Genomic DNA, 26390 nt, shown 5'->3' with positions numbered 1-26390 from the left:
AGGAGGTTCTGGGTTCAAACCTGGCGTCCATCCAGAGATGTCAGATTAACTGGTCATCCAGCATAGTTATAGGTTTAAATGTTCATAGTTGTCTGTCTGTGTTTGCGCTATGAGGTGCAACCTTGCACTTCCCCTAGTCAGCTTTGATAAGTTCTTGTTGCTGAGTAAAGCATGCTGTACATTTTAATATCCTGTCTGCTAAATGGTTTGATGTGACAAGCAGAGCACGAGTGTCTCTGTAATACTGACGCTGTCGAATTCACTCTGCAGAGGCTTTCCTTTAAAGCTCATGCTTCTGGTAACATCCTGTATCTCCCAGGCTTGTTCAGTGCTCGCTCAGGCGTGTGAAGCCTATTGTGATGATTTTACATTTTAAATAATCTGTACGGCGTGTTTACACTGACCTCAATTTCCAGTCAAACAGAGGTCAGAATGTGAATATATTAGCCTGCTTATAAGCCACACAGTTTAGCCCCATGATAACATATTCATACAGAATAAGGACACGCAGCACAGAGATGTAGTGCTAGTAAGAAGGTATTCTTTTCTCTCGGAAAATATCTATTTTTATTTTGGAAAAAGTTGCATCCTTACACGTCTGAAGAAAGAGCCGGCAGAAGAAGTGGAGGGCGATGGGGAGGAAACACTGGGAGCTTTGTGAATACTGGAGAGGATAAAGAGGGACACTGCTGTAGTGACTGGACTCTGTTATTCAGACACTTTGGGTTGCACTGCCTGTCTGCTGAATCTGAATGTCAATGAAACCGACCAACAGCTGCTAGTTTTTCTGTGTACGTGAGTGAAAATTCTGTATTTTCCCACCAAATTACATTTTGAACTAATTGGGGGCTGTAAACGGATGAACACAGACCAGAATAAAAATATTTTAAAAGTAGTTTGTTAGTCTTAGACTGTATATAAAAGATGGTCATAGCTAATGCGATATCTCCCATCTTTGTGTTGTAATTTTGTTTTTGATGAGCATTAACCTCAGGACACTTCATACCCATAGTGTGCTGACTTTTCAATCATAAGGTGGCTTTAACATCTTTTTTACTTTTCATTGGACCATAAATTAAAAAACTAAACGTCAAGTTGCATTAAGTAAGACTTAAAACCATAAACTGAAATTTTTTACTGAGGTCACAAATTAGGTTAGAAATGGGATAATTTTCTTATATATTTCTGTAACTAGAAGGAAGTTTTTGTGCATATTTTTACAAGAGTTGCTACTCTTCTTCAGATTTTGGTTGTGATTTAATTACATCACATCCAATTAAATCACAAAAAAGGCTTTCTGACTTCAAAATTCCTCATGAATGCTGAACATTTAGGTTTTCTTGTTTTACTTACATGGAGATGCAGTAATGGAGAGACACAACAAATAAAGGATGGTTTGGAAATTATTTGTACAACAAAATAAGAAAGGAAATGACACAGTGTGATACATTTGCTCAGTGTGAGGCAGCAGCAGTGATAATTTATGCATATGAGCATCAGGACCCCAGATGTCTTTGCCTGCATGTAACTTAGGCGTCCGCCATCCTGCCTGCTGCATTTTTTTATTTTTATTTTTGCAGGCAAACTGAAAGGAAGCCTCGGCTCAAGGCCCTGGCTATTACCCTGTTGCCATGGTGACGTGGTCTACTCTGTTTCCATGGTTATGCAAGGCTAGGAGAAGCAATGGCGGTAGGGGTGAGAGAGACTGACACTGGATATAAAAGGGGCGCAAAACAAATAGCGAAGGAGTGAGAGAGTTTCCGAATTTTAATTTGGAGTGGAGAAAGGAGGGAGAGAGAGACCGAGGAGTGAATGATCGTGTGAGTTTAGAAAGTAATGAAGAGAGGAGAGAAATGGAGTCGGAGAGAGAGGGGGAGAATTTAAAGAGGGGAAAGAAAGGGTGACTCTGTGAATAGATGTGAGGGTGAAGGAGGTCATAACACAGAGAAGAGAATGATTAACAGGAGGATGAAGACAAGCACTGACAACTTAAAAAAAGAACTTGGAAAGAGAAATGAGGTCGAGGAACAAGACGGAAAAACAAAAGGAGAACGACTGCTATGAATGAGAAAGAAGTAAAGATGAGAGGAAACAGTAGAAGAGCTTAAAACAGAAAGACATGGACAAGATAGGATTGTAAAGAAAGAAGGAAGAGAATGAAGCAAGGAGACTAAAGGGAAATAAAAGTGATTGTGTGGTGAAAAGGAAACTTTGAAAGCAAGAGAAACATAAAGTTTAAAAAAAGAAAAAAGCACCACCCAACAAACTTTTTTCGGTTGGCCGTGATGTGCCAGTAGGCTACATCCTCTAAGCTCTATAAAGTTTTACAGATTCTTTTTTCCTTTTTTGGGAGGAAAGCAAGTAGATGACCTGCCAATGCTCAAATGCCTTAAACCTGTACTTTTTCCAGTGTCCAGCAGGGGGCGACACTTGGCTGCAAAGAGAGGTCAAACTGTACAGAAATATAGCGGAAACTAGTTCTATTTCTATCTTATTCTGTGACCACAGTAAACATTTTTCTATTAAATTTATGGTCTCAGTCACCAGTTTAAAGTCATATTTATTACAACATGATGTTCATTTTGTCAGTGATGGGTTAATTTAGAATAAAATGGGCAGTGAAGCAGGGTATACTTTAAGATGCACTAAGAGCTCGTAATGTATGGTTTCTAAAGATAGTGATAGATCTGTGATGACATGTACTGTAAGATACTTGCTGGTCTGGAAATCAACTGAATATAAAACTAAAAATAAACTTGACAGACGTTTTTAGCAGTGTCACATCCTGGGATTAATTTCTCGTCTTATGGGGCTAAAGGTTCAGAACCAACAAAGATTTTTACAGCAGTGTGTTAAATGTGTTTTCAATTAAGACACTAAATCTATTAATTTACAGAAAAATATTATGGACACATTTAAAACTGTTCTTTTTTAAATTTTATGTTACAATGAAACTGAAACATAAGAAAACCAGGACAATTTTAAATAATCACATTTTGGACTAACAGTCTTTATAAATTAATAAGAGGTAAGCTAAACTGGTTACTTGCAGGAATCTACAAGTATTTGGGTCAAAGCTAAAGCACTTACCCATATTAGATGCATTAAACTGCTTCTCATGCCATTCATATTTTCTCATTGCATGATTGGAAACATCTGATTGCAGACATCACCGATTACACTTGAACCAGTTAAGAGTTTATACTCATGCTTTGTTGTTATAATCTTTTAAATGCATTTTTATCTATGATTGAATTTGTTTATTTGTGAAAGTCAAAACAGTAGAGCAAAGGTCTGACCCTGTAAAGAGTCTTAACTTAAATCCAAGTCACTCACAATAGATTTGATTTAATCTCTCTGCTGGTTATTAAGGGCGCTCAGCTGCATTATTAGGAAGTAATTTACACAAAAATGCAGGCGTGGATAATAAGATCAGACTGTTTGATGTTAGCTTTCAATTTTTAGATGTTTCATGAGTAGGCACGTAAGCAGCAGAGAGGTTTCTGTGTGAAATGTTTGTGGCTGACGTTAAATTTAGAAGCTAAGGTGGAGCTCTGCAGCTGAAGTGTTTGGTCATGCTGTTGTGTCGAGGACTTTGTGTACTTTTGGCACATTCACAGTGCAGCTGGACTCTGCATGCAGCACAGACACACAACAATACACATGCTAACAAACACACATGCAGAAGACTCGCACTGCGGGAAGAAAACAGTGAAAAATACACTTGAACACATATTTTACTACTTTTATTTATGTTCACGCTTATGTATTTACTGTTAATACACATCATGACGTGAAGATGAAAACATACAAGTGGAGAAACATAAACAAGAGGTCATTCAGGCCAACTCTGACTCATCTGTAATTTCCATTCTCCACCACTAGACGGAGATATAAGGGTTTCACACACTGACAGGTTCATTTTTAGGAGGAATCACCTGCTTTTCCTCATTTTATCAGTGAAACTCTGTCTGGACTTTATAGAGAGTGAAAGATGTTTTTCTCTGGCTGTTCAATGCTGTAAAGTACAATAGAAACGACTGGACCATGAGACCAGAGTCACATTAGCCCGAGTTTATTTGTTTTTTAAGACAAAAACATCTGTTGGAATGTTTTTCTTTCAGTTCTCGCATTTTGGATTCATCTTCCTTGACTTCCTGTAGATACAGAGGGTGCCGGATCTGTATCCCTAAAGTGTCTGTTTGTGTTTACATCACTGGGGTAATGTGAATATGATGTGTGTCGGTCCTGTAATGAGGGAGCGGCAGAGTGAGGAGACACAAACAGGATGTTAGAATAATGAAAGATGGGGTCAGATCTCTGCAGAGAGACAAATCTAATCATTCACTGTGAAACTGATAATATCTTTGTGTAATTATTATAAAGAAATTAGTCTTTTCTAAATCGCTTAAGGTGTTTTAAGCCAGACTAGTGATGCTTTTATAATTAACCAACATTTCCTTTGGTGCGGGAAATCTCCCGAACGTTTTCCTTTTTGCACACATAGGATGTTTTTTTTTATTGAACCTGTGACCTCCTACTTATTCTGCTACCTTCAGAAATGAGCTCTTTCAATGCAGCAAAGCAGTATATTTCTGCAGAGACTGAAAGCTTGTTGGTGTTGGCCTTGCTCACTGATGATGTGTTGAGATTAAAGGCTTCAAGGAAGGAAGGAAAAGAGGGTCACGATAAGATGTATGAATGGCTCCTGGGTCATTGAACCGCTGATATGATAAATGTTGTATGAGCTTGTGAGGCTGGTTTATTTACTGCCACTTTCACTCTTTCCTTTTATCTTTGGTCATGTTACATGGTTTAAATTCATCTGAGTACACATGTGTGCATGCATGACGTAAATAATGATATGCAGCTACTTTCAGACCTGTTACATGCAGCCGTTGTTAGGATGCCTGGGTCGTTGACCCAGGGCTTTTGAGTTGATTATATTATTTATCATTTCTAGTCTTTGGTTTCTTTGATAGAGTTCTGTCTTATGGTTTATGTCTCTGTGTAATCCTTGGTTGCTGTCTCCCCTGTCTGCTGTATCCCCGTGTCCAGTCTGTGTCTGCCCTGGTCCCACGTCTCTGTTCCCTCTGTTGTAGTGCCTGCATGTGAGTCTGTGTCTTTTGTTCAGTCTGTGTTTTGTGTTTCCTGTTTTACTTTGAAGGTTTCTGTCTCTTCTCAGTGTGTTCAGTTTACGCTTCCTTGTCTCGTCAGTTCTGATTTGCCCCAGCTGTGTTTCCCTCCTGTTGTCCATTCCCTGATTGCTCCCTCTATGTATTTAAGCCCTGTGTTTCAGTTTGTCATTGTCGCGATCTACCGTTTAGTTAGCTGTGTGTTTTTTCATTCCTTCGGTGTAAGTTTATTTTGTTTTTCCCTGTTATGTTATTTGAGTTTAAGATTAAAGCGGTTTTTGAGTTTAAGTTTTGTCTCCGGAGTCTGCACTTTGGGTCCTTCTCCTGCCTGCACGCAGCCACCCCTTAACAGCCGTGACCCACACATGACAGACAGACAGTAAAATACCCGTTCAAACACACTTCAGTATTCAGTACATACACATATTCTTCCTGTTTGCATTCATTTGATTAGAAAAGGGGCAAAATGAAAAGGCTAAAAGACATGAAATATCCTCTTTATATATAGAGAGAGAGATGAATTTCTAAATTTGCTTGAAAAGGTTAGGGATCTTAAAAATGTTCCATTTAGTATAGAACAAGTAAAATCAAGACATTACTACATGTAGTGTTTTTATGCCTGTGAACAGTGAAAAAATCCCTTTTAGTCTGAATTTGAATAACAAATAATAGCAAAAACATTTACAGCTTAGCGGCCTCAAGTCCTTATGCTGTTAAAATTGTAATTATTTCACAATACAGGATTAGGACCTGTGTTTTAAAAATAAAACAGATGAAAGTGCTGGAAGCAATAGCCAAACTTAAGCCCCATTACATTTCCAAATGATATCCATGTATTAAGCTAAGGACGTAATCTAGAATTTATAGGGTAAGAAGGGAAGATACTTGGGGAGTAGGCATGAAGGGAGGAGACATGTGCACACTCAAAAACAAAAAAATCTTGCAAATTGAAGATATTTAAATGCATTATATTCACAGGCTGCATCGTAAATTAATGATGTGCATACTAAACTTATCAACAATACTGCTGATATTTTAATTTCTATTTATTTGTGCTTAAGTATGGCTGCCCTGCTGCTGCTGTGTTATCCACTCTCCTGTTGACTTTATTCCCTTAAATAATAACTGAGACCACCAACAGCTCCAGCAGCAAAGCTCTGAATTTCACATTCAGTGAATGTAAGCTTCTTTGCTGCTCCTCTCATTGCCATGCTGAATAACCTGGTGGTGTAAACACAGTTTTTTATGTGATTTACTTTCCATTCATGGCTGCAGACATGAGTGGAAATATGTTGCATTCCTGCCCTTTTATGTATCTGGCTCTTGATTTCCCAGTCACTGGTCATCTGCCTTGTGGGGCCATTCGTGCATCTTTTATTTGTGTTTCGATCTAATATTGACTTCAGACAGACATCTACAATCTACACCTGCCTCCACTCTTGACATCTCCACCTCTTTTACTCTGTGGACTCTAGTTTCCAACCACATAAATGTATGGGTTTTTTTTCTGACAGAATGGGGATGGTATTGTGATTTACATAAAGGTTATCTTTATGTGTCTTTGTGGGATTAAATGACATAATCTCGGCACCATTGAATGATGCTGCTTTATGGACTGTGACCTCACTGGCATTGAGAGATTATCCACAGCAGGACAGGGCAGACGCACAGATTACTTAACTTAAAATACATATTTAATGGCGTCAAATACAGAACAATAAGATGTGCCTGGTTTTCAATTAAATAAAATTGCCTAGTTTTACTGTTTCCTGTGTCTGGAGAAGCTTATAAGTTTTGGTTTAAAAGCTTGTTAACAAGGTGTTGTTTAAAATTGAATTATTTCGACAGAGCTCCTGGTTATGTATATTTACTTAGCCTTTAGATGGCACTGTGCTCCATTCATTCAGTCCACTCCTTTAAATATTCTTGAGTTTATTTAGTGTGTTTTACAAGTTGTTTGCAGAATTTTTCAGAAATAAAAAATCAAAATGCATCTACTTGTTATTACAGTGACTACCTACCATGGCAAAAATGCATTGTGGTTGCAAATCCTCATGCATGATCAATTAGTTGGGGGTTGACAATTGTAGAAAAATGACTTAACAAGCCTGCAGGGACCACAAGGGATCAGGGAGCTTTTGAGACAGACCTTCTGTTAATATTAGCTTATGGGGGTGAAATCAGGGAACTGCAAAAAGACACAAATGACAAACAGACTGTGAAGTGATTCAAATATGACAGTCTGAAAACAACGATTTATATGCTTGTGAGATGCATCTCAAAAAGGTTAAAACTGAAAAAAAAAAAAAAAAAACACCTATAGAGAATTAAAATGATTACACAGAGAAGGATGACTTCTGAAAATAAACTCAAAGCAATCACAAAGAAACACAAAATAACTGGGGGGAAAACTAAAGCCAAAATGAAACAAAAAATGGTTCAAAACAAGGAACAGAAATAAAATATGAGTATTGAAGGAAAAATTAAAACCACCATACAGACAAAAAGATTTCTAAAAAGAAACTGAAAACAAGCAGAAAAATATACAAAATGACTAAAACAAAGTTCAAAGTTATGCTGAAAAATTAACAGAGAGAGACATAAAATTACAAAAGGACTTCTCTTGAGTTGTGGGGGACTTTAACATGTACGTGCCTTTTGCAAAACAAACAAAAAAATGTTAAAAACTGACAAATGTAATTAGAACAGAACTTATAGATCACAAGTGTCAAACATAAGGCCCGGGGGCCAGAATCGGCCCACCGAAGACCATGGAGTCCGCTGAACTATTTTGAAAATTGTGAGTGAGCTCATAGATTTTTTACTTTTAACTGTATTTGCATTGGTTTTACAGCTTTTCCTACATATAAAGACTGCCACCATGGCTCTTCATACCACACCAAAGTAAATAGATAAACAATAAGAATTAAAATGGAGAAAATGTCCTGTTTTTTCCGCTATGTGAATAAATGCGAATTACTCTCCTGGGCAATGAGGTACTAAAATAACAGAAAGTACTAGAACTTTCTGTTATTGTGCCGACAGATTTCTTTCATTTACTGAAGCAGAATTTCTTCATCTTGGAGTAAAAATGAAAAAAGAAGCAATTCCACTTCTTTTTAATCGCATTAAAGGGGGTTAAATGTATTTAGTCTGAAAAAACGGGGTTGTATGTGGCCCACGATACAAAATGAGTTTGACATCCCTGGTATAGATTTTCAGTTCAGCAGTTTAACGGAAAATAACGTTAAGTATTAGCATGCTACAAGTAGGTTTCAATCAGGGGGTTATTGCTTTAATGAACTGGTTTAATATCCGTTACAGTGGGAAATGATAAACAATATTTTAAAACACCTGAACAAGATTTGTCACTGAGCCACTACCTCCGTCTGAGGGCGCTCCAGCTCCATTTTCCACCTGTTCAGCTAGGCTAGCTAGCTCTTCCCCACCGGCTCTACAAATTCCTGTGGCGGAGGTTCCTGGCGCGGCCGGTAGAGAGGGATGGAAGACAGCCACTGCAGGAAGGACTGAGAAACCTGAGCATAGGAGGGAGAGAGACACACGCACACACATTCACACGGACCCAGGGGCCGCAAAGCCTCGGACAGAAGCAGCCATTACGACTGGGAAGCATGCCGGGAGCTCGCCCGGCTCTTTTCGGATCCACAGGACGCCGCCGACTCAGCCTCGGATAGAAAGCCCGAGCCCGGATACGGTTTGGTCTGGAGCTCCGGACGGAAAGAGACACACGGCCCCCTCCCGTCACTAGGATATACTCCCTCCCTCCCTCTCTCTCTCTCTCTCACACACACACGCACAGGAGGCACAAAAAGCAGCAGTCACCGGGTGGAAGGCGATATTTAAGGAGGGACTGGTCGGAGGAAACGCACCGAGCGATGCGACCGTGTGGTCCCGCACCCACACGTACACTGACGGCTGTCATGGATAGATAGCGTTTATGTAACCTTCATTTAAGTAGATTTTCACAGAGAGACGCTCACTGAGGCTTTTTGTTGTCCTTTATATTCTCTCAAGTGTCCCTGAGGATTATCTAACCGCGCTCCAGAAGTGAGCTGCGGGGCTTTTGGTGTGCGCCAATGCATCATATTCACTAGTTTCACGCACCGTGGTGTTTGTATTGGAAACCGGAGGAGGGAGAAGGAAGCACAGGAAGCCGAAGCTGGGGTCCGGACGGGCAGCAGAAGGAGCAGCAACACCAGCGGAACGGGTTACTGCGGTAGTCCGCAGGCCGACCCTTCTCTTCTTCACAAGCCGGCTTGTGAGCCACCATGGCCGGTTTCGTACCGGGTCTGCTGCCCTCAAACCACTCACAGGAGAAGGAGTTCGCCCAAGCGTATGAAGATGTGCTGGAGAGATATAAAGGTAAATGTACAGAGGTCTTCAGCAGGATACAAGAGGATAATATGGAAAAAAGCTCTCCCACGGGGAATAGTTAAGGCGTTTGTTTGTATTGTCAGGGAATGAAAGGGAAAATGATGAAAGAAACTCCGAGATTATGTCTGAAAGTGTAAGTGGGTTTTTAGGCACGCAGCCAGCACCACTCTGCCAGTTTCATAATCTGGATTGTTTCCTTGTATTTTGGATAAGCAAAGCAGGACTTCTAGCCTTGCCACATTGTTGGCCTCCACAGTGCATGCCCTGACTCCCTCCTAATCACTTGTGTGCTTTTGAGACACCAGAGGAAGCAGTTTTATGAAGTTCTCCCAGCCCACTAGTGTAAGGAGTTTTCCCCACATGGCCTCGGGTTTCGCCTTGTTTGCTGTTTAGCCTGTAAATATCAAAGCTGCTGCTGTGCAGGGCACTGGGATGGTTTGAGTTTGCTGTGATGTGGCTTTAAAACACTTTAAGGTGAAGAAAACAATCATTATATTTATTTTTCTCTGTGTGTGTGTGTGTGTGTGTCTGCCCTGCAGCAGAGGTCTTACAACCAGGGCTGAGACTTGCTATCTTATAATACCAGCTACAGGGGTGCTTTAAAAATGAATGCCTCTGCTGAACTTGACTGTTGGGAGGAGGTGTACAGTGTGTGTGTGTGTGTGTGTGTGTGTGTGTTACAGAGGGACAGAATGGGGGTGCAGACAGCCAATAGACTTGGGTCACATCTGTGATGCTGGCACTGATGAAAAGGAGGCGGTTTTGAATTATTGATTGTTATAATGAAACTAAACTCCTCTGGGTTTGGGACATAGCCTCCATGTGCTGCTGTCAAATATGTGAGAGGAGGAGGGAGGTTGAGATGAGGAGTTTCATATCCGAGCCTCCAACATAGAGTATGTGTTCAACACACCCGTCTAAGCACAAAGAAAGAAGCCCTTTGGGAGGTTTCACTAACAGTTTGCAATAACTTTTCTATGCCAACACTTTGCTTAACTTATCTCTCACTCCGTGCGATAACCTGTCTACAGAAGGAAATATGCAGACTTTATCTACTTGAGCCATAATATGTAACCGTCTCCTCTTGTAAACGACACATCAGTGAAGTTTTGCTGCAAATATTGGTCTTTCTTTCTTGTAGATGCACCCATTCAGGCTCATATCATGCAGAAAATTCAGTTACATTTAGTTTGCACATGTATATTATTATTATTTTTAGCCTTTCTAGCACTCTGACTATATTGTTCAACAAAACCCACTTATAACTCAAACTGCTTAGAACAGCTTAACTTTCTTAGTGTTATATTTTATATATGCGCAGGGTTTTCTGTTTTTCTGTCTGACATTAATGGCTGCTTTAGTGCTAAAATAAATCCACATATTATAGGTGTTAGACTTCCTCGGGAGGCAATGGGGCTTCTATTAAATCTGCCTCGCTCTCACTCACAGAGAACAGTTCACTCGGGATGGATTCGACAGTCCATTTCTCATCCTGAAGAGAGCAATTGCTCTCCGTTTAAGTGCTTCACGTTGATCGCAGCCGTCGTCCAGTTTTATCTGCGAGCAGGATGGCTTTACTTTGATAAACAAATAAGGTGCATCAGAGCTGTTTTTTTTCCGCATGTGAGATTAAAAGGAAGGGAACGTGAGCACATTGATTAAAGTGGAGCTGAACGTGGGTCTCTGAGGGCTCTTCCCCCCCATTGGAAATGTCAATGCATAATAGCCCAACAGCTCCATCATATGTCAGTCCCCTCCAAATGTGGTATTGATATAACCACATGCCTGCTGTTAGCCCTTTATCTGACAGGAGCAAGCAGTGACCTGGGAGCTGTTTTGGTAAATGTAGAGGTAAAGTCCAGGATGTTTATTTAGTATCTGGACAAGCACGATCTCAGCTCACCTCCTTCATCAGTGAGAGGATCACTCCAGCTATGCTGTGTGTAGAAATCCAGAAGCTGCAAAGCAAAACATCAGAATTTTAATATTTCCTTGAAAAACTGTTTATGCCCTTATTTTGATACAAGCAAAGCAGCTTTGCATAATTTGAAGGGTTTTTTTTTTTGTTTTTTGTTTGGCTGCTATTCCTGCAGCCATGATCAGTTGACGCATTTAATGCTGCAAAACATTTTATTAATGCAAAATAGTTAGCCATCACATTCACGCCTATCCCCTCGATTAATGTCACACACACACACACACACACTTACTTTATATTCATGCAGGTGACCCTCTGCAGTCAATCAGCGCTAGTGATAGACCGGAACAGCCAGAGGATAAATGTGCAGGTGCACTGAGGTGTGCCTAACACGTTGTCTCCATGTAGATGCGTTGTAATTTCCCACAGGTACAGTAACAGAAATTGGTATTGATACAGTTTGTTACGCTCTCTGTTTCCACTTGGATGCCTTATTTTACAGGGCTGCCCTTCTAGTAATGGGTGGCTGTAGCTCAGGTGGCAGAGCAGGTCAGCCACTAATCAGAAGGTCGGTGGTTCGATCCCAGGCTGCCTCCTCGCTGCATGCCAAATATCCTTGGGCAAGATACTAACCCCATGTTTGCCTACTGACAAACATGTCTGACCATCACCTACTGGTGATGGTCAGAGGGACCGGTGGCGCCTGTGTCCGGCAGCCTCGCCTCTGTCAGTGCGCCCCAGGGCAGCTGTGGCTACAATGTAGCTTGCCATCGCCAGTGTGTGAATGTGTGTGTGAATGGGTGAATGACTGAATGTAGTGTAAAGCGCTTTGGGGTCCTTAAGGACTAGAAAAGCGCTATACAAATGCAGGCCATTTACCCTTAGCCAGCATTGCTATCATGGTTTTACTGCACTGCTCCTGGTTTCAGAATTTCTCCTAATAACAAAAAGTCCAGTGATACCAAGTGTGCTTGTCCTGAGTGTTGGTTTCAAACGCTACATAAAGTCCTGACAGAGAATGTGAGCATCAGGTTCAAAAACATTTTGCCACACACTTGAAAAGTTGATAATGTTAATCACAGTCCATATAGTCTCTATTATTCAGATATATCTTCACTCCACTCTCTAAACACAACAGCTCCACGTGGGGATCGCGGTACTGTAGTAATGTGGACGTTTTCGACCTGATTCTGGGTTATAGCACTCCTGTTAGACTGAGGTCTGTTTTCTGGCCCTGCGGGGGTGCAGGTTTTCAACTCTGCCAAGCGTCGCAGTCCCAGCTCGCCTCCTTCATCAGTGCTATAATGAGGCTGTAACCCTATAGGCTAAACCCTGTGTCCTCTGCACTCACACCACCACAATAGGACCTGTGCTGCTGCTCCTGCTGCTGTGTGTCACTGCCTAATCACGTTTTGCTCTTTGAGGTGTCAGCATGTCTACTGTCTTGAGCGATATCAAGTTTCCCCCTGTCATTTACCCTTTTACGTTGTCATGCCTGTTCCCCTCTGTCCCCTGATGGCTGGGATTATAGTGGTTTCTATGGTCTGCTGATCCTGTAAACAGCCTTCCCGTATGCATGTAAGTGTTCGTTACTCTGTCACCTGTGACTGAGTCACTCAGAGATATATAGGGAGAAATGGGAACTTGGCGTCCTGATCGCTGTAGCATCACGTCACTGAAACTGGAGGTCGACATGTGATAGGGTTTAAATCATTCACAGGCAGCGGGTGTGGTGTTTGTGTGTTTGTATTTTTCTTGGCATTTGTGTTCGCAGCCATGAGTGTAACTGCTGTGTAACAATGACAGGATATCTAAAGCAAGAGTGACGAGGTCATATATGGAAAAATACTGGAACACTCAGAAACACTCATAGACGTACTGTGAGTCAGTGGAAAAGCAGATGGTTTCAGGCACATTGACACCAACATTCGAGCATTATGTTTACTCACGTAGCTCTGTAATTACCACATATGAAGCAGCACTCTATGGATTTCTGCTTCTCTGTTTTTTTTTTTCACTCTAATAATCCTAATTAGACTGGTATAATAACACTTATGTAAGCTTAAGAGCAGCTTAAAAGCAAAAAGTGTTCATTAAAACATGATGGGTCAGGTAGGGTGTCACGAAAATCCTTTCAGAGCCGAATATAAGCTGGGAAACCTGGAAGGAAGCAGAACAATCTCAGAGCTTAGAAGAAGAAGACTTAAATATAGATGGTAGGAAATGTGTGTTTCTGACCTAAAAGTCTACTTAAAATTCAATTCAGATGCTGCTTTTGTGTAGAAAAACTCAGTTTTTCCACATTAAGGCTTTTATGTAATATGTGGAGTGTGTGTGGTCCTCTGCGTCTATCACGATATCCGCTCTGTAGTGTATACTTACCACCTCTAACTCATCCGTCTACAGGCAGTGCCAACTTCTGGCAGCTCAGTGTTCCTGCTGCCCTCTGTGTGTTTGTGTGGTAGAGAAGCAAACATTCAGTGTCATTTTTCCACCCCTCAGGATTAATGTTTTGCTGTACTGTCTGTAAGTCATGCAGGGTCACACGTGAGTTCACTGATACTTTTTTGTTCTTTTCTAAATGTCATCAGCGCTGACATTCACATTCACACAAGAGAAATCAAAGGTGATGAATTTTGTCAACAAATGTAGCAGCCTTTCACTCCCAAAAAGCTCAAGATTTCTCCTGTTTATGTGACCTATTCACATATATAAACCATATTCCCTGCTCCTCAGGATACATGTTACTACCTCAATATGTGTGTGAAAAGTGCTCATTTTCCTGAGCTAAATGTGGCAACATTGATCAATACTGAAAAAACAAGTAATATGATACTAATATTACTGCAATATTAAGTCATATAAAGCACAAGAAAGTTGATAATATACAAATTCACAAGCATTTTCCTTCATTTTCCTGTTTCTAAATGGACTTCTTGACTGTGACTGTGCGCACGATCTGATATCCTCGTGTTGGTGTTGTTCCCAGATCATCATACTAAAGGTTGTTCCAGGATCAACATTGCAAGTGACCAATCAGAATGTTGTGATGTCATACTTTTGCGACTTCGGGAAACACCGGCGTAAAACAAAAAACTGTACTTAAGCTGCGAGAAACCGCCTTTGTCCGCCGATCAACGGACCCTAACCCTGACCCTTTAATAAACGCTAAGCAGAATTGATATTGTCCTTGCAACATTGGAATTTCATAAATGCACAAATAGGTTGGTGCGCAAAAGAATAACATCACAATAATGTGATTGGTCACTTGCAATGTTGAACCTGGAACAACATTTTCATGATGATCTGGGAACAACACCAACACGACGATATCAGATCATCCGTGACTGTGCATAGAAAGATTGCTCTGTATATAGTTGGGGCAGTGAAATTTGGATATGGTGCTATAGTCGGTGCCTTTAATTGAAAAATAAATAAATAAAACAAAGCACCAAAATCACCGAAGTTTAAAGCACTTTTTGCTTGAAATGATTAGTCTGGACGACACAATTTCCAAACACTATAAAACAAAATTGGATGTAATAATAGTGACTTATTACCCAGCCCCACTGGAGCCTGTAAAATTACAGTATTTCCATCCGTGGTCATGTAGTCTGGCTTCATTCTTTCACACACACATACACAGAGGTCAAGGGCTTCGACAGAAAGACACAGGAAGTGCACAGAGTAACAGGAAGGGTTTGGAGTTGAGTGTTTGCTGACGTGCTACATTTTCATTGAGTTCAGGAAGTGTTGGGGCAGCTCTTCCCTTCTCTCCAGATCTCTTTTAGTACCGCCCTCTCTACTCCTCCACACACATGTGCTTTGCCATCTTGTGAATCCTGTTAAACTGTATCTGTTCCTGCTTTGAATATGCCATCAGCTCGGTCTGTTTGCTTTCTCTGTGCCTCTCAGAGAAATGTTCTGCTCCTGGAATAATGTGATCCCATTTAAGGTAAAATCAGAGCTGGAAATGTCGAGATTAGACGGTGGAAAAAGTCTGAGGAAAATGATTCTTCACTCCCGCGGACTGGTAATTAGACGATTGATCTCTGACACTGTAGGAAGTACAGGATCCATTAGAGAAGCAGGAGAGGAAAAGCAGTCAAAAACATAGAGATGGAGACAAACAGCTGCAGTCTCAGGAGAACAGAGCAGTTTAACAGAAGACCACAGATGATGGACAGATAGACAGGAGGAGAGGCAGACATGGGAGCTATGCGCGGGTCCCAGAGTTGGATCATTGCAGCTGGATTTTTCCATGTGGCCTAGTTTTTGCTTTCCAGCTCACTCAGTCCTGGTCTCCTCTCACAGTAGATCTCTGCCCCTAAGAACACAACCTCCTCCTCCTCTTCGTCCTCCTTCACTTCTCTCTTGTTTCTCTCAGTCATTGAGCTCCGTCCTTCAGATCTTACTGTGCTCTAACCAGATCATCAATTACTCTGCTGCACTAAAGCAGCTTTTCTTCACATTTTAATATTAAACATCTCGTGGCTGCTCTGTTCTGCTACTAAATTTATTTTTCCAGCCATGCCTCCGTCTCTCTTCTCTCCCTTCTTGGTATTGATTTTTTTTTCTCCTTCTGCCGTCTCGCATTCACCCTCCTCCTTGTCTGCCTTTTCCTCGCATTCTCACTTGCTTATTTCATTACCTCTTAATTATTCTGCTCTGTCTCTCTATCCTTCTGCTCTTTCTCTTTCCCCGCCTCCTCCCCTCCCTGCTCCACCCTCCCATCCTTTCCGACATTACTTCCTGGTTAGTCACATTCTCCAGCAGCACCTGATCGTGTCGGCAGGAAAACCAAGCGCTGCCAGAGCTGCGGCAGGCAGAACCAAACGCTGGCCGAGCTAGAAAGCCTGCACTGCTAACTGCAGATGGAGAGCGAAGGGAGGCCGGGCGGAGGGGGGCTTCGGGGACATCTCCTGGGCCTTTCTGCCCCGCTGTGTTGTTGTTGTTAATGCAGTGAGGTTGAACCTCAGAAATGTGGGAAACTGTTTACACTCGGCAATCTTTTGGATGCTCATAACTGAGGGAACATTTAGCATGCTTTGAAGAATATTAAAGCACATAAATTAAGAAGAGAATATGACGGAAATGAAATCCAGCACCAAAGGAGATAAATTCCAGGCATATCAGTGGCAGCAAAAGTAATTAAGCGATAAAACCATGCACTTCTTCTGTTTTTCACTCCCTTTTATAGTAACATGCAAAAGTTGGAGGGAAAGATTCTTCTTTGTAACTTTAGTAGTATCATATTTACAGTAAGCACATGCAAAAAAAAATGACAGTGTACAACATCAACAGAAAAATAACGGCGTTTTAGTGAAGCTGCTGAAGGAAAAATACTGCAGTGTCAAAATGTGATCCCTCTGGCACTCGTCTCTCCTGCATTCTCCACATTTTCTATTCGCATGCAGTAAATCTGCCACGGTGACGTCTCTCCTCCCCGTTCTTCGTGTTTTTCCACCTTTTTTTCCCCTTTTCTTTAATCCCCTCTTTTCTTACTGTTTGCAGCAGTTCTCCCCTCGGGGTTCTTGCATAACCAGCACCCAGCTGATTTCTAGTCAAATAATCAATGAGGTTCATTGTGATTGTGCGCTAGGGGAGGAAATCGAGTTGAATAGTCGTGAGGGGAGCAGCTAGCGAGTGTGAAATATTTGCGTTGATGCATAAATGTGTGCATATTTGTGCGGTAACAGTGGCCGTCTCTCTTAGCAGCACACAGGGCCTGTATTCATGACAGACAGGGAAGGCTGTGTGGCACATCTCTGAAAGCTTTTTCTCCGGGGTTGCGTGGCGGTTGTCAAAGCTCTCGTAGTTTTTGCTCTGATGTAGTAGAGCGATGTGCATCCCATCTCTGTCGGCTGCTTCCTGGGCGCTCGGTGTAATCACAGAAAAGTGGGGGGAGGAATCTCTGGCTGCTGTGTGTCAGCGTGCACATTAACTTGATGGGGGGGGAAAAATAGGTCAGGAATACCAGTAGATGTTGCCTTGCATGATATCAAGGCGTGTGTGTGGGTTGAATTGGTAAAAAGGCTGCAAAAAGCAACCAAGAGGTTGGGGAAGCACATGGATGCAGATGCCCTGATTGGCAAAGCGTGCTTTCCAACCTTTCCTGTCCAGGGACAGAAATGCTGTGTTTCAGCCAAAGACATAAAAATTCTCAAAATAATCTAGAAAAAGATCCACCAAAAGGAAACTGACAGAGGAAACCAGTGCTGCTGCTGCTGCTTTGACCTCTGTGAGACACAATCTCACACACACGGTCACGTCCCGGCTCAGACTGTGTCTGCTCGCAGCTGGCGTAATTTAAAAAGTCATCTTTTCTCTCTGTGTTGACCTTCAGTCCTCACTTGGCAAGCATTTTTCAGAAACGCTGTCAGCAGCGGATGCATTCACCCTTCCATTTTAAGATGGAGAGCCTTTCTAACCCCCCACAGCTTGTCTGAAAATAACGAGCAGAAGGGACATAAGAGAGATTTACGCTGCGCGGACTGCAGCAGGGCTGTGGCCGTCTCACTTGTCACCAGGTGTTTCCTCTGAAGCTGGTTTGTTTGGAGATTCTGCTGTTTTTCAAATTTAGCAAGCTTTTTGTGAATGAAGCCTCGCGTCTTCTCTGTTCCCGGATGCTTCTTTTTGCTGCTAGAAGAGCGCGAGGGCTGTAAGATGCAGCAGAGATGTCGAGATGAAGCGGTTAATGAATAAATCATGGTGGCTGCTCTAAAAGCAATATAGGGGACAGCGGTTAGCGTGCATCGATTGCACACTGCCGCACTGGGGCTGAGACGCACACACAGCTGGTCCTGCAGCTCTGTCCCCTATAGTGCATCATCTCTGTGAAGCATACGCCGAATCCTTCCTCTCGTTTTTCCTCTTTAATCCGTCACCTTTGTATCTTTATTTCTCCGCCCCCACTATCTGATTTGTCTTTTGGGAAATGCAGACATTTAGTTTTAGCGCTAATTCAGTTGGCAGGGCTAAGCTGTTGATGCCACTTCTCTCCTTCATGTCTTTTCCTGCTCTTTTTTTTTTCCCCCTTCCTGTGTCATCCTCTTGATGTCTGTTCATATCTATTATCTTATATACAAGGCTTATAGGTTCTTCTTAATCTTCATCATCTTGTCCTTTGCGCCCCCTTTTGTTAATTATCTAGAGAGGGCAGGAAGCTTCTGGTAGCTGAAAGGTGGATCTATACCTCCTCTTGTCTCTCCATCATCCTGTCAGTCAGATCGATTTTATTTGTAGAGCCCGCTATCACATGTAGAGGTTCAAAGGGCTTCACAGCCATAAAACATAATAGAGAGAAGAAAGCTGAAAGAACAAACTTGGGTATAAGGGAATCATTTCCTCTAGATCCATCTGATTACTTAAAGTGGCTGATAATTCAATTTCAATTCAATTCAATTTCAATTCAATTCAATTCAATTCAATTTTATTTATATAGCGCCAAATCACAACAAAAGTCGCCTCAAGGCGCTTCATAGATACAGAGAAAAACCCAACAATCATATGACCCCCTATGAGCAAGCACTTTGGCGACAGTGGGAAGGAAAAACTCCCTTTTAACAGGAAGAAACCTCCGGCAGAACCAGGCTCAGGGAGGGGCGGCCATCTGTTGCGACCGGTTGGGGTGAGAGAAGGAAGACAGGATAAAAGACATGCTGTGGAAGAGAGACAGAGATTAATAACAGATATGATTCAATACAGAGAGGTCTGTTAATACATAGAGAGCGAGAAAGGTGACTGGAAAGGAAAAACTCAATGCATCATGGGAATCCCCCGGCAGCCTACATCTATTGCAGCATAACTAAGGGAGGATTCAGGGTCACCTGGTCCAGCCCTAACTATATGCTTTAGCAAAAAGGAAAGTTTTAAGCCTAATCTTAAAAGTAGAGATGGTGTCTGTCTCCTGAATCCAAACTGGAAGCTGGTTCCACAGAAGAGGGGCCTGAAAACTGAAGGCTCTGCCTCCCATTCTACTTTTAAATACTCTAGGAACAACAAGTAGGCCTGCAGAGCGGGGGCGAAGTGCTCTAATAGGGTGATATGGTAGATAAGATGGGGCCTGATTATTTAAGACCTTGTATGTGAGGAGCAGGATTTTGAATTCAATTTTGGATTTAACAGGAAGCCAATGAAGGGAAGCCAAAACAGGAGAAATATGCTCTCTCTTTCTAGTCCCTGTCAGTACTCTTGCTGCAGCATTTTGGATTAGCTGAAGGCTTTTCAGTGAGTTTTTTGGACATCCTGATAATAATGAATAATACCACTTAGTACACTTGTACAGTGGAAGCATGAAACACTCAGCTGCTTGTTGTTAAGTAAAAACACCAGTTAAATGTGAGAGTGAAGTTTCTTGAAATTATTGTACCTTTCTTGCCAAATTCTGAGGTAGAAATATTCAAAGGTTAGGGTCATAGATGGGAAAAGCTCATCCCTGATTTGTCTCCGTGAGGAGTACTGGATGTCTAACAGTTTGGCAGTGAAGGATCAGATGTAAGATCATATCAGGCTTCATATACGAGAGAGTATTTTAAAATCAAATCTGGAAGCCTTGGTAGCTCCAGTAACAGATAAATGATTCTCAATAAATCTTCATGCTGGTCAGTTTGAGGCTGAGTGATAAGATGCTAGAGGAAGATGTAGAGGGGTGTGAGGTGCGGTGCCTCTATTCTTATATTTCATATAGGTATGAAATGATTTCACATGGCTGATTCTGGAGACGTGATGCTTAAAATCAGGCTTATGCATAAACATAGTAAAAATCCAGCTGTAAGCAGGTGAATAAAAATGAGACATTTGGAGCCACACTGATGTGCGGCAGAGTGAACCGCTGTATGATATCTGGATATGATTTGACGTGTATATGTTCAGCGAGAGTCTGAAAAGCGTCAGCGCCTAGGGCAATAAATGTTAGAGCAGAGGTGTTTCTTTTTAAGTCATGCTGAGTTGTTGAAACATGAAAAAGTTTGAACAAATGTTTCTTTTAGAGAGGGAGATTAGATAGGGACTGCTGCGGAGGAACAAAGTAGCTGGTGGGTTTTTAAAAAATCCTGTCTACATCCAGTTGTAGCACAAAGGAAGTAAAGTGTTTTAAATCTGCAGATTGGCGTGTGCGTGTAATCTACGGTAGCTCGTCTAAGAACAGTGTCGTGTTGCTAAGATGAGAAGGAAGTTTATTTTAATAACCGAGGTGAGAAACTTATACTTTATACACATTACTCTTAATAACTGAGCGAACTGTCAGTCCCATCCTGTTGTAAGTGTGCGCTTTGTTTAAATCCCGTGAGATGAAAGGACGCGCAGAGCGGCTCTGAGTGTCAAGGCCGGCTTGTGACCGCGAGAGAGGCAGGGTGACTTTTAATCTGCTCCAATTCCTTCAGCTTGTGACTCTCAGCTGACTGCGCAACACGCACACACACTGGAACAGGTTCACACACCGTAAACACAACAAAGGAAGGTGGACAGAGTCAGAATGAAGTGTGTGACGTGCATGAATCACTGCAGGTACATCGCACATCACACGTATGCTTGCGTTTCCTACCTTGAGAAATGATAATTCTCTCACTCTGTGACTGACTTGATCATAACCCACAGATTGGAAAAAGTTTGACCTTTAAATATGTGGGTCAGTTATGATTGGGTGCACAGGGTGATTGATTTTAAGCCTAGATAAACCTCAGTAAGTTTATTGAATAGCAATTAATTCTCAATAATTTCATCCATCCATCCTTCCACCCTCTAATTTTTATCAGGGTCACAGAGGAGCTGGCTCCTATCCCAGCTACCATAAGGTGAGAAGCAGTGCACACACTGGACTGGTTGCCAGTCTGTCACAGGGCTAACCCATTCACACCTATGGGCAATTTAGAATGACCAGTTAACCTAACCCCACTAACTGCATGTCTCTGGACTGTGGGAGGAAGCTGGAGAGAACCCTAACCCTAACTTCACACAGAACATCAATTTGATAATCTGTGAAATTGATACTAATGTTTAAAACAGAATAACAGACTTTCCTTGTTTCCCTTTTTCAGATCGACGAATTTGAGCTCTCCTGACCTTGTATATCTTTTATTATTAATTATTTTTAATTTTAGTACCTTTGGACTATTGGTTGACTAAGACAAGCAGTTTTGAACAGTATTTTCATTAAATTTTCAAAGATATTTATATATTTGTTTTGTTTTTAATGTCTGATGAATTTGAGCTAATTTCCATGAATTAAGGCCATTTATTTCTCTGCCCAGTGTTGATGGTGTTGCAGTGTATTGCTTACAGTCCACGCTCCATTAGCCTTATACATTACTGTTTGCGTGTGTGCTCGTGCATGCGAGGTGGTGTGAGGATTTGCCATGCAAATGAGGCTGTGAGGGTAATCTGGTTGGTCCTGGCGGGATGTCACACAGACAGCCCCCCAGCAGGGGCCCGAGCACTAATCCCATTCATCTACTTTACTATGCCAACGCAGAGGCGAGGAAACGGGACACCCCCGTCACTGTGCACTGGTCCATTCTCTCACATGTCTTCAGTGTAAGGCCTGTACCAAGAAGGCTCTGCTACAGGGGGTTCACTGTGTTCTTATGTAATTCATTGTGGCACTGACATCATGGAGTAGCCTGGCCTTTGATTGGATTCCTGGATGAATGTAATACTGATTGTCTTTCAGAGAGATAATGTGGCTATTTAACAGATCCTGTTGGGATGGATCAAAGTGAGTTGAGTCGTATTACCACAGTCTTCTCCCTCTTTGCTGTAATGTCTCTGACAGCATGGCGGCCGCAGTTGCGATCCGTTCACATTAAACACTGAACTGCAGCACTGCACTCCTCCGCAGGAGCTGCAATCAGGATGCACTATTTTAAATGCTGCTCTTTTTAGTGCAGAGCTATTCAAAATCCCAGCAATCCCTCTGTAAGCTTCCTGCCTTTTTATGTGTCAGCAGCATTGTCCTTTCCCTCCTCCCACCTCTACAGAGACCAATTTTTAAGGTGGTGTAGATAATGGGTTGTAAATTCTCTCTTAAATCATGGCTTCCATGAAAAAAACTATAGTACGTTTATCCCAGATTTTTACATTTGAAGAAGTATTTGTGTTTATTTTTAATTCATTCAACTTTAGTTATTTTCTGTTTTAAACACAAATCAAATTTGGCAAAATTTGGCCTGTTGATTTTAGTTGATCTGGTTGACTCACTGGTCACGTCATTGGTTATCTTGCAAGTACTGGGTGGTTAGACCCGCTTTTGCCTTCAGCCTTAAGTCTTCATGGTGTTCAACAAAGTGTGGGAAACATTCGTCAAAGACTTTGGTCTATGTTGGCGTGATAGAGTCTCACGGTCGCTGCAGATTGGTGCACATCAGTGATGCAAATCTCCCATTGCACCAGATCCCAAATGTGCTCTGTTAGATTGAGATCTAGTGACTGTGGAGGCTATTTGGCTACAGCAGCTCATGGTCATTGAATGAAGAAGAAACCAGTTTGCGCTAATTTTAGCTTTGTGACATGGCACATTATTCTGCTGGAACCAGCCATCAAAAGATGTTTACATTGTGCTCATAAAGGGACAGTCATGTTTACCAACAATGCTCACTAGGCTGTAACATTAATTCATGCACAGTTGGTAAAAAGGGCTCAGAGTTTGCCAAGAAAATATTCCACACACCGTTACACCACCAGCAGCAGTCTGGATCGTTGATACAAGGAAGGATGGATCCATGCTTTTGTTGTTTACGCTAAATTCTGATCCTACTGTCCAGTATTACAGCAGAAATTGTGAATCATCAGGTCTGGCAATATTTCTCCAATCTGTTGTCACACTTGGTGAACCCCTCAGTTTCCTGTTCTCAGACATGAATGGCTCCCAGTGTGATCTTCTGCTGCTGTGGCCCATCAGCTCAGAGATGCTCTCCTATATATCTCGATGGTAACGAGTGGTTTCTGGAGTTATTGTTTCTTTCTTATCAGCCTGAAGCAGTGAACACATTCTCCTGTGACCTCTAGTGTGCCCTCGGGGTGTTTTCTCCTAGCTGAGTGCCGCTTAGTGGGTATTTTCTCACTATTCCCTGTGTGTTCGTACTAAAATATTCAGAGAAATCTGTCTGACACCAACAACCACATCATGTTGAAATCAATCACCTTTATTCCCCATTGTGAAACTTAGTTTAAACGTGACCATGTCTACATGCCTAAATGCACTGATTCCCTGCTATGTGATTAGCTGATTAGATAACATTGAGTGCTTGAAAAGGTGTACCAAATTAAGTGGCTGGTAATTACATAATATGATAACTTTATTTGCTAAAATCGCCTGGTCACTTCATGGTTAATGAAACTGTACGTAAAAAGGGAAATGTGAGAAATGTAGTTATATCTATAAAAGTTTAGCTTTGGACAGTTCAAATGAATTGGTCAGAGTTGTGAAACAGTCTGGTCCTCACTGCAGTAACGCGCACCGCTAATGTTTTGCGACACGGAGTTAAAGCAGCCGGTGTGTGTGTGTTTCATGTCTGTGGTCTTGTGAGCGTGAAGACTTCTGATTCATCATCTTATTTTTATCTGTCCTTGATAAACCCCTCATCATACCATCGTCATGAGACGCTCCTCTCTTTTACTTCCCCCATCCCTCTGTCCTTTCATGAGTTTACCTTTTACAGACATCATGTTTTTGTTTTCACGTTCATCCTGTTTTTGTACTGTCATGTTTTACTTTCATCCCAGATTTTAGTGATCCTCATCGCTCTCTCTTCTTATCTCCACGTTGTTTTTCTTACGGTCTTTTCCTTTCTCATTTCCTCCACTGTCTGTCTTTACTAGGTCAGTAGTCAGAGCTGTTGTTAATCTCGTATAGCTCCTGCTACTTCTCCTAAAAGGCTTTGCTCCTAATTGAGAATCTCTAAAATTACCATCCTGCGGGCATGGATGAGCATGACTATCACTCAGGGTGTGTGTGCGTTTCATTTACTGCCTCACTTTCTTAGCACCAGAGTGAGTGCTTTTTAGCACATGGACCGTCCCTGTTCAGATAACAGATGATCAATATAGAATATATATTATAGATCAACTATTGTGTGTCATCAGTTTCCAATTAATAATTTCCTCTTTAATGGCACGCTTACTCACTTTATCAGCATCGACCACAAGAACATTATCGTTGCGCTGTCCTCATTAAGGACATGCTCTCATTTGCTATTCATATCCAGCTAGGATCAGATCACAAGTGTATTGATTCTGCTGAGTGTGTGCGCCTTTGGTTGGAGGATTTATCCTGAATAGTTTGAAGTCAAAGCTGATTGCTCCGGGGCCTGACGGGTCAGATCATTAGCCACTGCAGATATGAGAAGCTTGACTAATTTTAACTTAAATAATCTGCTTTATCTCATAGAAGAGAGTAGAAACTGAATAGAACTAGAGATGCAAGGACAGTTTGGATTGTGTCTACTGCTGTGTTTCAGCTGACATAATTATTTGGTTTTTAAATATACCACGCAGTGTTATGTAGTTTTAATTCAACACTAAAGTGTGTCAGTTGAATGCCTTCTTAGCTTTAGATTAATTCTTCACCTTATTTTTTTTTTTACCTCCTATATTTCCAATCCAACCAACATGTAATTCCCCCTCCGTTCTCTGAGCATTGTTTGGTGTTTCGACAGGAAGCCTGTTGATGTATAACGAGGCTTGAGGCTCTCTAAATGGCGTTTCATTAGTTTAAATGCCAGCGGGGTCCTGTGCTGCTTTATTTAACGAAGGCTACACAGTTTTGTTACGTCTGCGTATTTTAGGAGAAAGGTTTAAAATGCTGACTGACAGATCATTTGTGGGGAGTGTTTTGTACCTGCACTCTCACTACCTGCCTGCCTATACCTGCTTTTGAGCTCGGACTTTGATTCTTGCCCTTGTTCAGTAACAGCTGTGCCCTTGGAGGTCTGTTTTTCATGCAGCCGCTTGCTTGCATATAGTATGGATGCTTGTGTGTGTGTGTGTGGGTGGATGCATGTGAAAGAGGGAGATTATGCATGTAAATGCACACATGAATTTGTGCTGTGTGTGCCTCTCTGTGCGACCTGAAACGTCCCCCACTCGGTGACCTGCTCCATCTGTCAGAGGGTCTTTGCATCCTTTAATCACCAGACGTCACCCATGGAGCCCTAAGACCTGCCTGGCTGGAGACCCCTGCTCTGTTTGACGGCCAGTGTGGACATCTTTCTTCTTCTGTAGTCACAGTTCAGATTGTGACTTTGTGGAGTTTGATATCTTTTTCTTTTTTGTGTGTTTTTTAGCAGCCTTATGGTACACTCATTTGCATCATCTTATGGCTCACAAATCCACATCTGCATGGAATATGTCAGAAAGTTGATTCAGGATCAAAGGTTTTCAGAGAAAGGGGAAAGAGTACAGAAATATCGTGTTTTTGGAACCAAAACAACCCCTTTAAGATTCAGAGCGGTCTCATTTGGCATTAGAGCATGCCACCATCCAAACACTGACGGATAATAAGAGGGGGAGGGTATCTCTCCTGCTCTCCTCCACGTTAGCAGGTCTTCCCGGATTTCCCGTCTGTCACCCCTCTTTTGCTAATCCTCACCCCTCCCTCTGCCCATTCCTCCATCCCAGCCTCGACGTTCCCTCACTTTGCTTCCTCTCGTTGATTATAATCTGAGAATTTAATCTGACATTCCTGAAGGGGGATGGATGAACGGATGTATGGATGAATACATGGATAGAAGCAGGGAGGGGGATGGCGGCTGGCTGTTAGAGGTGTGAAGGTGTTCAGAGGTGGGGGTGGGGGACAATGAGAACGTGTGAATATAATAGGTCAGCTGAGTGCACTGTGTCGGTTTCCAATGAGAGGACTACCGGCAATGTTTTGACACAAATGTGAACAAAACCGAAGCTTAAGAGGCGTCAAATACATTTAAGTCGTCGCTTATGAAGGTAAACAA

At 41.9% G+C, this 26390-nt stretch overlaps 1 protein-coding gene and 1 long non-coding RNA gene across 2 annotated transcripts in view; one reads left to right on the top strand and one right to left on the bottom strand.

Annotated features, from left to right (window-relative positions):
- The window catches only part of LOC146492794 (microtubule-actin cross-linking factor 1-like), a 119676-nt gene that overhangs the window by 20982 nt on the left and 72304 nt on the right, over nucleotides 1-26390 (top strand). The gene's annotated exons all lie outside the window — the stretch shown is intronic.
- On the bottom strand, nucleotides 2372-10811 carry LOC146492796 (uncharacterized). The gene is made up of 3 exons (XR_014871918.1): nucleotides 8519-10811; nucleotides 7157-7323; nucleotides 2372-4248 (listed from the first exon to the last, which is right to left on the bottom strand). It is a non-coding gene; the product is annotated as an uncharacterized LOC146492796 (long non-coding RNA).

This window comes from Neolamprologus multifasciatus, chromosome 22 (assembly GCF_963576455.1).
Source record: "Neolamprologus multifasciatus chromosome 22, fNeoMul1.2, whole genome shotgun sequence".
NCBI lineage: Eukaryota > Metazoa > Chordata > Actinopteri > Cichliformes > Cichlidae > Neolamprologus > Neolamprologus multifasciatus.
This window is presented reverse-complemented; position numbering and strand designations above follow the sequence as displayed.